This window comes from Colius striatus, chromosome 1, assembly GCF_028858725.1.
Source record: "Colius striatus isolate bColStr4 chromosome 1, bColStr4.1.hap1, whole genome shotgun sequence".
NCBI lineage: Eukaryota > Metazoa > Chordata > Aves > Coliiformes > Coliidae > Colius > Colius striatus.
The window spans coordinates 193,183,565-193,197,826 of record NC_084759.1 but is presented as its reverse complement, the minus strand read 5'-3'; the positions used below and the strand labels follow the sequence as shown (position 1 = coordinate 193,197,826).

General features: G+C 36.9%; 1 protein-coding gene across 6 annotated transcripts in view; it reads left to right on the top strand.

Annotated features, from left to right (window-relative positions):
- The first annotated feature begins 325 nt into the window (after window positions 1-325).
- Window positions 326-14,262, top strand: part of KMT2E (lysine methyltransferase 2E (inactive)) — a 67,126-nt gene continuing 53,189 nt past the window's right edge. For 2 of the 6 annotated variants that reach the window (XM_062019084.1, XM_062019045.1), the window contains exon 1: window positions 326-663. The gene's annotated coding sequence lies outside the window, so the exon portion shown is untranslated. Of the gene's footprint in view, window positions 664-7,895; window positions 7,953-8,306; window positions 8,408-12,484; window positions 12,589-14,262 lie in introns of all 6 variants that reach the window. The other 4 variants (XM_062019068.1, XM_062019076.1, XM_062019059.1 and 1 more) reach the window with 4 other exon arrangements.

Genomic DNA, 14,262 nt, shown 5'->3' with positions numbered 1-14,262 from the left:
GTCTGCGCCTCCGGGGCTGCGGATCGCCCCCGGCACCAGCCCCAGCTGCGGCCGCCCCTCCTCCCCTGCCCTACTTCCCTCCGCACCTCCTTGTAGCCCCCCTGCCCGAGCCCCTGCCGCAGTCTGGTGTCTCGGCCGCGCCCAGACCCGACTCATTCAACGTAACGTGCGAAGCGCTGTTGCAAAATGGACACTGAGGGCTCAGCGGGCGCAAACTGCACTCCCAGCCCATAAGCAAAATGGCGGTAGTTTGGCTTCGCCTTCGTAACCCTGCCCCTGCCAGGCGGGGCGGGTGAGCCCCGTGCAGTAGGAGGGAGGGGAGAGCGGACGCCATTTTCCCAGAGAGAGGCAGTGACATAGGAGGGAGCGTAGGAGGCTGAAAGGAGGGAGACACGGGAGCAGCGGCGGCAGTGGGGTTTGTACATAGGTCCCAAGGCAAAGGCGCTTCCGAGCTGGTCCCTGTAGGGTTCTGCGCGCTGAGCTAGGTTTGGGGGGAGGGGGGGGGTCTCCTCTTTCCTTTCCCTTTTCTTCTGCAAGAGCCTGCTGAGGGTTGAGTCCTGTCTAGGGTAGGGATAGCCGCAGTGGGGGTATTGCATTGTTTTGGTTGGGATAGAGAAAGGGCTCAGCTGAGGGGTCCTGCTGCCTGGCCTGTGACCATTACAGGTGAGTCTTTGGTTATTTACCAGCGAATACTGCTGTGGGTACTGTGGGGAGGGGGGTGGCAAAAAGGGAGTGAAATGCGACGGGAACGTCTCATTGCCCCTGGTGCGAGTATAACTCCCTTCCACCTTGAAATGTGTTTAAATTGTGTTTAAGTTGCCTTGAATTTGTTTTTCCTTTTGTGGGGCTTGGTTAAAAAATGGCAGGCTGTCGCTATATCTTGTGAATATGGCGGGTTACTGTAACTGGAGGAGCTGAGGAGAATTTTTTGGCACTTACGCCAGATTTATGCATTATGCTTGGAAAAAGAGCAGAAGGGGCTATTATGTGACAACACACGCTTCCTTAAACTGAGGGTTTTCACAGCGCGTTTGTGTGTTACTGGGACTGCGTATTGAGTTTTATGAAGCTTAGAGAAACCTATTCTCTTCCTCCATCCTGTTAATTTTTGCTTTGTGGTACTAAAATGGCTCGTTACAGGCCTAATCTCACTGCCTTCCACACCCCCGTCTCGTCTCCTTCCCTCCCTCCCTCCTAGTATCTCTGCTTCACGGTGTAACCTGGACAAACGGAAAGCAGTCCTCAAAGAGTTTCTGTGCCAATTTAATAGGGGATCATTCTCTCCACCCCCTTTCTGGAGGGTGTAAGTAGTTATATTGGTGCATCCCTTTCTTGTTTTAGTTTCTGCAGCCAGTGTTTGTGGTCCTTGGGTGGCATATTTCAGTCTATTAAAGAAATAATTATTGGTCGGGTAGACCCTATTGCTGCAGACATATAGAGGAGGGGGAACAGACGGTTCACTGAGTAGTGTTAAATAGGATAGAGAAATATAATATAGCCTTATTATAAAGGTCCTGGATTCCCCCACACTCAGCCATTAGGGAATGTGTGGTGGACAAGAGCCCCGAGGTCTCCAAGACGGTACATACAACGTGTCGTTAAAAGGAGAAGTTTAGTACTGCATCTAGATTAAGGAATGTTTTAGTGCGTTTATTTACACTACCTTAAAGGAGTAATAATAAAACGTTTTTGTTATTCAGGGGTCAGATCAGAGAAAAGAGCGCGATATGCGCGGCTGTAGTTATAATGCATGATTAATTGATTGTAATCACTATACTTTTAAAGTTACTTTTAAAAAAATATGGAGCGAATTTTTTAATTTCCCTCTTTTGTCCTTTAGAGATTCTAAAAATGGCGGCCTCAGGCTGATGTTGTGGTAATCTAATCAGCTCGGGTCTTCCACACCCCGTGCAGTGCGTTTGTCTGCAGCATATTAGAGTCTTATTATGTTTAAATGAAAAGACTGTTCCCTTCAAATAACATACAAAACATCTCTTGACTTTACTGCGATTTAAAAATGCTGTGTTCCAGCTGATTAATTTTATTGGTTATGTGTGTGAAAGGCAAGTGAACGAGACCACTCTTGTCAGGAAAAAGGGGGGGGTGGAAAGAGGCAATAGACTCAGGCAGCTTCTTTGAGGGGTGTGTATAGGTTGCTGCAAGGTAGTATGTAGTCAGTTGAAGAATTTGGAAAAGCTGCTATGTTTATGATGGATACTGTATGTCTGTCCATCCTGTTAAATACATAAAAGCAGTAATATTTCTGAAAGGAGATAGTGGATTAAGATCACTAAAACAGCTAAATTCTTTGTGGAATCACGTTTGTGAATGTCCTATTCACTTACAGCAAATCTCTTTGCTGGACATCAGGATAGTAATTCCATGTGTTTATAGTTTGAAAATACTGAAAGAACTTAATACTTAGGGAAATAATGCATGTGAGACATGTTACTTTAAGATGTGGAATTTCTTCTGCCACTGTGTAATCTTGGTGTTACCTTTTTTTTCCTTCAGTTTATTTTGTATATTGCAATATAAATTGTATATGTGGTAATACACATACAGATTCTGAGGGAAAGTGCAGTTCCTAACCTTTTTTTTTTCCCTAAATGAAATATGAACCTTTTAATATCACCACTATAAATATGTTTGAGTGGGGGGAAGGGAGGTCACAAGGATTTATTATTTGGTGGTTGGTGAGGTAGGTGTATTCTGATACAAACTGGAGGCTGCAAACTATGTTTTAAGCAGGAAAAAAGGAGAATTTTTTCACTTTTCTTTTTGTATGCCTGTCTTTAATCTTATCCTTAGTTTAATGAGGTATGCGTTCTTATTCTAGCATAGCTTAGGAATCTTCTGGATTTGAACAATTACAAGTAAGGTATTGAAACAGCAAAACTATCTTCATTCTCTGAAGAATTTTAATCTAGATACCATTTAGAAGCACTGATGTGTGGTTTAAGGTATACCTGAAGTTGAATGGTAAGATAGTAAGACTTTAAGTGTTGTTAATGCATGCCTTTCATGTGTTTTGAGGCCAAAGGCTGAGTGATTTTAACCGCCAAGTGATGCGTTAATAGTCCAGTAATGCATGCTCCCATCATACCTTCCTTAATTTACATAGTTTTGAGGGTTTTTTTCCTAAGAAATGATCTCTTATTCTGTTTATTAAAAAGTACATGAATAGACTCTAAAGAGTGTGTGTGGGCCTTCTTGGAAACCTTTTGCCTTTTTCTTTCCTGTCCTTAGATTTAAAGGCTACCGCTCTTGTGAATAATTTTTTTAACATTATGAGTTAGACTGCAGAGCTTCTAACTTCACGGACTTGGTCGTGTTCTCAGGCACATGTCTGACTCAAGATTAAAAGAAAATAATTTCATATGCTTCACAAAGAAGTGGTTGGGGGAAGGGATGAAATAAACCCAAAGTTGAAACACTCAAATTTTACAGTATATGTTATAGACTGCAAATGTTATATACACCGAGAACCTCTTGGGAATTTTGAGATCTTCCAGTGTTTTCCTGTACGCATTTTAGTGAGTCAGTTTGTGTTTCTGACTCAGTTTCTCCATTTGTAAAAGCAGATCTGTGATTTGTTTTAAGGAGACAGTATTACAAAGGAAATGATATTTTTATTTTTTCTAACTTCATTGATGTTGATATAGAAAAATACGGTCATGAAAAGTGAAATACCCTCCCCCTCCAACTAATAGAAACTTGAAAGATGGAAGGTTTGACATCTAAACGTGTGTTTTTTCAAGAGGTGTTTCTGATTTACAAATATTGTGTTACAAATGCACTAATACAAACTAGTTTTAAAACTGTTTATGTATCTTCGGACTTTTCATATCTGAAGGAAAAGTCTGCTTAACTGTCACTTAGCCCTGTGGGTGAGCTTTTTTTTTTTTCTGAGAAATTTCAGAGGGGAAATAATACTGGCTTTTTAGGCTACATCTTAGGGCAAGTTTCTTTTAGCACTACAATTCAAATTACTTTTAGGAATTGCATTACCTCATATATTTGATACAGTTTCAGCACACAGGACTGTTAATATTCTGTTGGAGAGCAGCAGAATTACAGAAATTGGTGTCATGCTGGGGGCTGTAGTGTCCCTAGTCTTGATCTTAGTTTGACTTAAGGACAGTCTTAATTTTGCATGTGTGCTAATGCTAATTTTAGTAAGGACTATTTGTGGGACTTGGTTAAGGAATGGGGTATGCAATTATAAAATTGTGGCATTGTTCTCAATAGATGATTGTAAATGAAGCTTTAATCAAAATTAAGTGGAAGAGGGGTGGTGTAGGTTGATGAAGACAGGAAATAACCCGATTTAGACTTCTGGAGAGGCCATCTATGTTATTGGCCTTGTGACTTCCATATAAGTGAGCATTTGTGAATGTCTCAAAAGCAAATTTTGTTGGACAGTGTTTTTGGAACAGGTACAGTGCTTCAATGTTTCCACTGTGCAAATAGTAGTTTTGATTTATTGCTAAGGATGAAACTTAAGGTGTCTCTGGAGGGGAAAAAAGAGTTTCAGCGTATGTAGAATGTCAGTTAAGAATAAAAATACTTTTTATTCTTCCAGTTTCTGGATTATTTAAAGTAATTGTAGTGGCCTTTTTGAATGAGGCAAGATTAATAGTTCTAACGACATCCGTGTTTGCATTTTGTTACTAACCAAAGAGTTGTACCCACAAAAGTTAGCCTAATCTCTTTGAGGATACAAAATTCAACTCATTACTTTAATGCTCAAAAAAACCCCCCTGCTATAGTTGTGTTTAAAGACAAAACTGTTGTTGCCTTTAAGGCGTAACAAACAGGTTATTTAAAAGAAATCTTGTCAAGGCTTCATATACCTACTAGAAGATCTTGAGATTATTTTTTATTTTCTCTTATAAATCTTAATGTAATGTTAATGAAACAGAGAAGATTTTAAGATGTGCTGTTGAAAAATTTCAATAATTAAAGTTACCTGTAAACCTTTGAAGACTGTTTTGCTGTACAAGATACATTTTGTCAGCATGCTGACCTTCAGTGCTTGCTTTATTAAAAAAAAAAAATTAGTAAGAACTATAGTAAATCACAGTGTCATCTCAAGTTATGTGTTTCAAAAGCACAAATGAAGAATATACTGAAGTAGCATATAAATTGCATACTGTGGAAGTAAAATGTGTGTGTTAGTTCTGCATATTTTGTTGAAAGAGTATTCACTCTCCTTTCATGTGATAATTCATATACCACATAGGTGGAGATGCAGTGTTGTAAAACTTAGGTGAGACTTGCAAGGCACCAGCAGTTTTTCAGATGAGGCAGAATATAAGTATGCCAAAATAATACCTATCTTCAGTTTTAGAATTTAATTTTAAGTTAACTTTTTCAATAGGTGTGGAACTAAAACATCATAGTGCAGACTCAGGCTTAGAGAAGCTTTTAAAAGTTTTACTCTCATTTGTAGATTTTTTTTGTGTATAGTTTTATGTCGTCGTAGTGTAGGTAATCATTCACTTTTCTATCTTTATCTCAAAAATAAATTGCAGTGAAGTTCAAAGACGGAGTGATAAGACTAGATTTTAATGACCTTATCGTGCTTTATAGTACAATTTAAGAGGAAGGACCTGTAATCTATTGTCCGTTGTTGGTTATTTCATCAGTCATATAAAGTGATGAAATATCTTTTATTTACAAAGTGAGAATTTAAAGTTTATTAAGGATGGTAGATTTGGATCTTTTACCCTGAGGAGCTCTGAATATTTGAGTTGTTTTGGTATTGATTACTCTATAGCTCTTCTAAACTGACTAGATCTAATGATATGTTTTGCTTTAAAAAAGAAAGGAGGTGATGCTCTTAACTGACTTTGAGTAGACAAAAGGATCTCACTCCTCGTTAGTATGGTTATAAGTGGACTGTGTTTAAAACCATATCACAAGACAAATGATATTCCAAGTCTAGACACTTTAATCCTGTTTTAAATGTTGATTTAAAGAAACTTTCCCCATGAGGAATGTTTTTAGTAAGTTCTACATAAGCTGCTGTAACTCTCAGGTCTTCACCTTCAGTTTATTTACAGCTTTTGAGGAAATACAGAGAGATTACAATTATGCTTTCATTTCCAAGCCTGTCATTCTAGAACTGCAAAAGAAATATGAATACTTTTACACAAAACCGATAAACAATACAGTAGTTGCTTTACTGGGTTTTAGAAGCATAAAGTTCCTCTCTTAGGAGTAGTACAGGTAATTGCTCTTTTTTTGTTGTTGTTAGGGTAGAAACACTTGATGGGAATCTTACTGTTCAATATTATTATACAGAATTTTTATGAATAACTGTAGTGATTAAAAATACACAGGGATCTCCTTTGAAAGACACAAAGGTCTAAAGTTGCAAATGCATAGAATCAAAGTTTCTTAGCACAAATCAGACAATATAGTTTTGTGAAATAATCGTAAATGAAAATTATTTTTTTTTCTTTTATTCTTTTGAAAGTAGGAAAAATCTTAAATTTTTTGGCTTACCTTGAATGTGTCATAGTCCCCTTCATCTGTTCCCTCACTTTCTTGCCATTCTCCTCCCAAAATCTAAGTAAAGAGCATGGAAATGTTGCCAGGTTGCTACTAAGAAATATCGTCCAGGTTGAATTGTGGTTAAAATTACGTAAAGGAGTTCTTCTAACTGCTAGAAAGAATTAAAATTTCTGAGATTTTTTACTTGCTTGTTAGATTCCTATGCATAAGTGCAACAACTCGGTGAATGTCTACAAACTGCTTCCACAAATAAAGTAGAAGTGCTGTTGAGCTAGTCATGTAATTTAAATGCCGCTGATAAAACAGAGAACTGCTTTTTGGAATCTGCCTAGGTGAAGGCATGGCAAAATAGCAACTTGTCAGACTTAAAATAAGTCAAAAGAATTTTCTTCTTGTGTAGTAGGTGCCTTAATAATTTCAGTAGACTCTAAAGATTTATAGAGAAGCCAGCATGATGTCATGAAGCCAGCAAAATAGTTATGTGGTTGAAGGCAATACCAATATGTCTTTGTAGCTACATGTTTTCCCTCAGAAAAACCTTACTACTTGGGAGAAATACTGGGTCTTAGAATTTAGACCTTCCAGTGACCAAATTGCCACAAGGTATACTATTATATTTAATTAAAAAATAAATATACTCAGCCCTTAGAATTGTAGACATGACTTACAGAGTATTCTTATAGAATGAGAACTCTATATACTTAAAGAAACACATTGTATTTTGTAATATTTGCAAGAATAATATGGTAACAGTTGTCAATAATGTTTTCTTGAGGAATAATTGTTCAGTCACACAGAGGTATTTTGTGTAAATGTAATGGGTTATTTATTACTTTGTAGATGCAGAAAAATGCTTGCAGTACTAAAACAGCTGATACAAAGAATGACTTAAAGCTAAGATCTTTTTATTGGGAAACTACTTTATGGTCTTAACCTTTGATTTTCTACTGAAAGGTCTTTTACATCTTACAGTGATACAGTATAACACACCAGTATTAGGTAGAGAGTATATATTTCTCCAAGCAATATTGCTATCAAAGTCATTTTCTTTCTCACGTGCCTTACTTGTATTTTACAATTTCTTAACTCTCCAGCTCAAATAAATGATAATTGTTGAATGGGTAGACCTTAATCTAGGTGGTTTATTTTAAGAAGTATGGCATATACTTAGTAAACTTTGAGATATCAAGTGATAGGCAGTTAATTCTCAATTTTGGGGATTGATTTCTGTGCATATAAAACCTAAAATCTGTAAGCATGCAGTTTTTCTATATACTTCTTCTTTGATAGATTTCTGCTCAATAAACTCATTCTTTCTATAACTGCATTTACCTTCATTTCCTTTCTACCACTCATTCTTTTTCTCTTCCTAGTCCCATATTTTGTCTAACTTCCACTGAGAGAAGAAAAGGAGTGAAGAGAGAGAAGAGGTAAGGGGGAGTCTTCCATATTTTAATGAGAGAACATATATTTGAGGAAGAGAGATTATTCGCTATCACTTCTTCAGGAATACTCAGGCACAACACTCTTAAACCAGATTGTGAAGGGATGATAGCCTACAGCTGGTGGAAGAGAGCTTTTCTGTATGGCAGAAATGTTGCTGATAGACTGATTCTAGGCTTGTACTTAGAAGAGCAGCTTTCTTCCCGCTGACTGGAGTTGGTGTAATATCTGTATACTGAAGAACTGATAATTACATGATGGAAGCTTGAGGGTTTTTTAATGCATAAATCTTGAATGCCATAGAGGAGACAGGTTTTTTTTTTTTCTCTTCTTTCCTCTAGATTGCAAACTCAAGACCACTATATGAAGTTTGTCTGTCATTCCAAACATGACTGAGGTCTTTGTTGAATCTCATGTATATGTTGTATCAGGATGTTCAGAAGTAAGCTAATGAACTCTTTACTTCAACCATACTTGTTCTGACTCTGTATTGTCATTTGATTAAAGCGGAGGAGGAGGGGCCTTACCTTGTAGTAGTTTGTCTCTAGTATCTGTGTTTCTTAAACATGCTAGTCTAGTGATGACTAGGTCACTAGGTCTCTGCCGGTATGACCAATAACTTAAAACCCCAAAATTTAATACAATTAGGAAGTTGGTGCCCTGAAGCTTAATGAAAATCCAAAGGGAATGGAAGAGGGCAGCTATAAGCAGTGTCCAGGGAGAAACAGGGAGAGGAGGCATGACTTTAGCTTTCATGTCGTGTGTAACTCTAAACCAGCCGTAGGACGTACTTTTTGGTCTGGCTGGCAGGACGTGTGTGAAGGGAATGAGATGGACCTGAGTATTGATAATGTGTTGGTCAGTGTAGATGGTGTAGGAGTTTATTGAGGGGCTTGTGAGTGGGACCAAGACCAATAAATATTGTGGTGAGGGAGATCGGGAGAAAGATATGAGAGATACATACAGAGAACATTATGTCAGTATGAATGTTTGGACACAAACTACAAATACATAGGAAACCAGATTTATTTTACAAGAAGTTGTTTCTTGAATGCGACTGCTTTGTCCTTTTTTTATCTCCTACTCTTTCTGTCTCAGCATGGATTTGAAGTAGACTGTTAACTTAGGTGTTAGGTTACTATAGAGAACAGCTAACAGCAGCAAAGTCCTGAATTTGGAGTCAGTTGTTTCTAAGCCTGTATACTTCATACTGCAACTGCAGCAGTGTAACATTTAAAGTTGGATATCCCTCCTGATCTCTTAGCAATATCTATACCATGGTGTAGCATGTTGGGGGAAACAGAGCAACAACTTCCTTGTGGGTAAGATTAGTCATTTATTCATGTATTCTGCTTCTAGGTCTGATTAAATATGTGTTATCTCCTTAGAAACACAGAGCAATAAATAAATATTCAGATTACTTTATGTGTATTTATTCTACATATATATGCTGCATGTATTTTTCCTAGATTTGTGTGTAGGTACATATGTATATATACACACAGAAGCACACAGAGTGGTTTACTATTTGAAGGCTATCTCGAGTGTGCCGTTAAAATGTCCCTATCACTAGTTGTACAAATAGCCTGTTGTGTACAGAACATTGAAGTGCTCAGAGCAATAGTAGGAAGAAGTTTAGCAAAACATACAATATACTTTTTATCCTTTCTTCTCTTCTCCCTGTAAACTCCCAGTTACCCCAAAAAATTAAAGATTAAAACATAAAGAAAAAAAAAGGATTGTAGGCAGGAAGTCAGGTGGGAAAGCTCAGTGTTTTGTCTCTCTGACAGTTCAGGACAGTAGCTTTCACACTGTATTTGTGGACACTGTTCCGATAGATGTGTTTTTACTTAGAAGCTTCACCTATATAAGTTGTGCTAGTGCATAGGTGTATCAACTTTTCTTAGGTCCATTTGTGTGGATTTCTTTGTAGGAATGGTGATTCTCATCACCACAGGTTAAAAATTGTTGACCTGTAAATCTGAAAGAAGACTTAAGAATTGCATTTGCTAACAATTGCAAAATGTGTATACACATAAAGATGTAATTGGAGGAGGGAAGAGGACAATGTTCAGATTGCACGACCAATCCAAGGTAACTTTATGCATAGAAGCATTTGTCCTCTAAATTCTGTTTTTTTCCTTTTCCAGTGTATGTAGTAGTCTCGATTTGCTGTCTCTGAATTTTAAGGTACATAACTGCCCTCCTGTCTGCTGTGATGAGTACCAGCACTTAAAATTTGTTTTTATCCACCTTGTCTTATTAAAAAAAAATATTTAAGGGAGAGGGAGGCACCACTATACCTTCTTTCCAATGTGGTTAGACAATCAAACAGGATGCTACCTTTTCTGGCATCTCTGTTACCTAAGGTAACTTGTATAAACAACTGACATCAACATCAGCAGAGGTCCAGAAACAGTACCATCTTAGAATCATAGAATCATAGAATGGTAGGGGTTGGAAGGGACCTTTAGAGATCATCTAGTCCAGCCCTCGAAATCTTGGAAGTCTTTGCATCTTGCCTCATGCGAAATCAAGACCTCATTGAGATGTGAAACTAGTTTCAGAGTGATCCCATGTGACTTACCGGAGCCAATGTGGGCCTACAGTAGTGTGAATTTTCTACTGGGAACAACAGAAGTCGGAGTTATTGTCTGGGCTTAGTGCTGTATGAGTAAAGGTACATTGTTTTTACATTCAAATTGACTTAGAGTTACAACCAGGTTAGCATTGTGTTCTGGTTGAAGTGAAAGGTCTAACTTGACTCAGTCTCATGGAACTACTTTGTGTATTTTGTGTCTGAATAATTTTTATCTGTAAATCTGATAACTCTACCCCATCTATTCTTCTTGACTCCATACACGCGTGGAAATTTGATTATACAAATCGCTTTGTTTCAACAGTTTCATCTGTTTGTTGCAGTAAGTTTCATGTTAATTCCCATAGATTTGTACACATCGCTTAAAAATTAATCTTTATGTATACTATTTGTGTTCTGGAATTTAAACACTGCTCCAAGGATCTATTAGGTTTTGGTTATAAAGGATGTGAGGCAATGAATTTAGTTTAGCAAGGGAGTATGTTCCATATTTGTGCTCAGGGGAAATAAGGTCTGCTTAAACATGGGTGAACTCCCTAGGTCTTCATTAATTGGGAAAAAGAGACTAAAACTTTTCAGCTGTTCAGGAGTGCTACTTACTCTCAAATGTTTCAGTTACTCAATAACTACATATAAATTATCTTTTTTTTCTTTTACAAATTTTTGTATATTTAAAGTTACACAATTTTGCTTTTGAGGGAAAACAGTTGGTGTTTGTAGATAAGTCAGAAGGTTTAGATTCCCCACCCCCCCCCCCCCCCCAAGTTACATATATTTTGTGCATAGACCTTCAGAAGATGCAGAGCAGACACAGTGTAGAGGTGGTAATTTGGTTAGTATAATAATTTTAGTGCATTGACATTAGTTAAGGACTTTGTGGTAAAGTTACATAAAACAGTATAAAATCTAAATAATTATTTGTCTTAAACCAGTACTGTTTCCTCTCATTAAATACCCAGCCTAATTAGAGGCTAATCTAATTATAATTAGATTTTTCTTTCTTAAATTTCTGCTCTGTGTTTAGGGAGACTCTGGTAATTCTTTCTGCAAAGGCATTCTGTGATGAAATCCCCAAGTCTCTAAACATCTAAACTATGTAACTATCTTTTTTTCTTTAGTCTTAGATTATTGACAAGTAATGACTGATGGAGGCAGTTTCTAGAAAAAAAAATACCAAAGAACTTCACGTGTATGTTGCAGTCAAAAACGGGAACAAAAAGGCTCAATATTTTTGTAATGGCTAGTGATGTGAGAACTGATTTAACAGTCAACTTATTAAAACCAGTGCAGTGCTTCGTGGGTGTGGAAAATTCTTAGGCTTAAGCACTTAAGAAATAATTGTAAGAGTAGTTCATTATTTCATTGATAACCCTTTATAAATTAGAGTATAAGTGTTTTATTGCATTTTGCTTTGAATTTTAGTCCTAACTTTTGAATAGGGTTTTTAACTTTATTTTTGTCTTTAGTGGCTATCATATAACAGTAGAATCTGGAAATCTTGGTTTATGGGGAAGGAAAGACAAGGAACAATGACTTTGTTGGTATAAAAAGCCGTCAAGATATACTAAGAAGAAGAAACATATTCCATTAATTTTTTCCCCCTTTGGTTTTTTTAGGTTGAAGGGTAAATGTGGATTGAAAAAAATCCCAAAATAGATTTAAAAAAAAAAAAAACCACCCTGTTAAAAGATTTTTCTTGTTTTATTGGTTTCTGTTTAGTGTGAGTTTTTAGTCATTAAAGCAAAAAAGTCTTTAGTGGTGCTCCCACCACCTCTTATCTGTAATATTTATAAGTTTGGCATCTTTGCACCCAGATGAGAACTTTAGTATTCATACATGTACAGCATAGGTTCTAGCAGACTTCTTGGTCCTATATTTCTTCTCTCTGCCTTCTTAAAAGAGGTTAAATCTCTTGCACAGGTGAGCCACCAATGTAGCATACAACCACGTGTGTTGTACCTTTCCTAGTACAAGTACTGTTTGGTTTCTTCTGGCTTGAAAAATATGCTTTATGATTAATAAAGGTAAGTCAGAGTTCTGTGATCAGAGTTATATTTTTATTTTCTGTTTGAATGTGTACTGGGAACTGAGTTTCTGAAAATGACAAAAAATGGAGGTAAAAGTAGTTACATGTTTTTAAAATAATTTCCTTCCTTCTTAAGGGGGAAAAAAACCCAAACAACCCAAAACAAAAAAAATCCACCTACAAGTGAAATGCCATGGAAGAATTTGTCTGGACTCTCTGACACTTAGAGGGTGATTGATAGCTGGGATTATGAAACCTTGTTGGAATCATCTAGACAGTTTGGCTAGACTTCAAGTTCTTATTTTTCAAGTGTACTTTTTGTCTAGGTGATCTATCATCTGCTTGTTTCCTGAAACCGTTCTATACAGCTTTTGATGGTCCTACAAGAAGTAAGTGGAAGGAGGGGAAAAAAGTCATGCTGATTAAAGTAGACTTGGAGTCCCTTTCTGCCCACATAATCATAGCAACTGGATTTCACTTTGAATGTTTGGATCCTTTAGGATTAGGTTCAAAAATCTGTGTTTTCAAGAGATGACCCATTTACCTTCTGATTCAAGAGCTGAGCCCTCTATATTTGGGGGTTTTTTTTCCTCCTCTGTGTACCAGTGAAAAGGTTGTGCTTTTTTTTTTTTCCTTTTGCTGTCACCCAGTTCATCTTAAAAGGATGTGACAGAAAGGAAATGTGGTCTTCCTTAGCCCACAGAATAATGTTGTGTAAGTGAAATACCTCAGGGAAAATATGTAAGTTATTTTCTGTTATTTAATGTTCTTTGTACAAAGTCACACAGCTTAATATTTTGTTGCATATTGCTCTTCTGTACCTCTGTTAAAACACAGTTTTTTTTAAAAAATGGGTTTGATATCATAAACCAGAGTGAACAAAAAAGTTTTTATTTTTAAGATTAAAATTGTCCTATTAAGGCAAGATAAACTTTTTAACTGAAAATCAAATAAAAGCAATTTTTTTCCTGGACATGTTCCTATGCGAGCTGATCTAGGTGAACCTGCTTCTGCAGGGGAATTGGACTAGATGATCTCTAAGGGTCCCTTCCAACCCTGCCGTTCTATGATTCTAAGAATGTGGTTTTATATTAAAAGCTGTACTGGTAGGATGATAATGAAGAAGACATGATGAATCTAAGAAATTGTGAAAATTATTTTCAAAGATCATAGTGTATTATCACTGAAAAAGTAATGAGGGTGGTCACAAAATTGCAGGCAGGTCCTCTGCTGTTGAGATGAAGGTGATATGGTAGATTAACTGCTTTGCTCATTATCATTACTCATTAACCTCCAGACTTGTAGTTTTTACATAGTGCTTTTCAGCTATATGACCCTGAAATTAACTGGACAAACCAGTGTGGCCTTTATAATTTTCAAATTCTTGTACTGTATGAAATCGCAAATGGTATATAAGCTGCTTGGAATATAGGAAGACATCTCCTCTGGCACCTTTCTTTCCACTCTTTGCACTTATGAAATCAGTTTCTTTTGGAGGCTATGGGTGACAGATTCTCAGTTTTCTGAAAGAATAATGACTTGAAATAGATGGGTTCTTGTAGAACTTGCAAAGTACCACATTATGATAGTATTTTGTGACTCATCTAAAATACCAAGTTTCAAATGATAAGCAATCGCTTTTAAGATTTATAAGGAAGAGCGTTGCTCATGT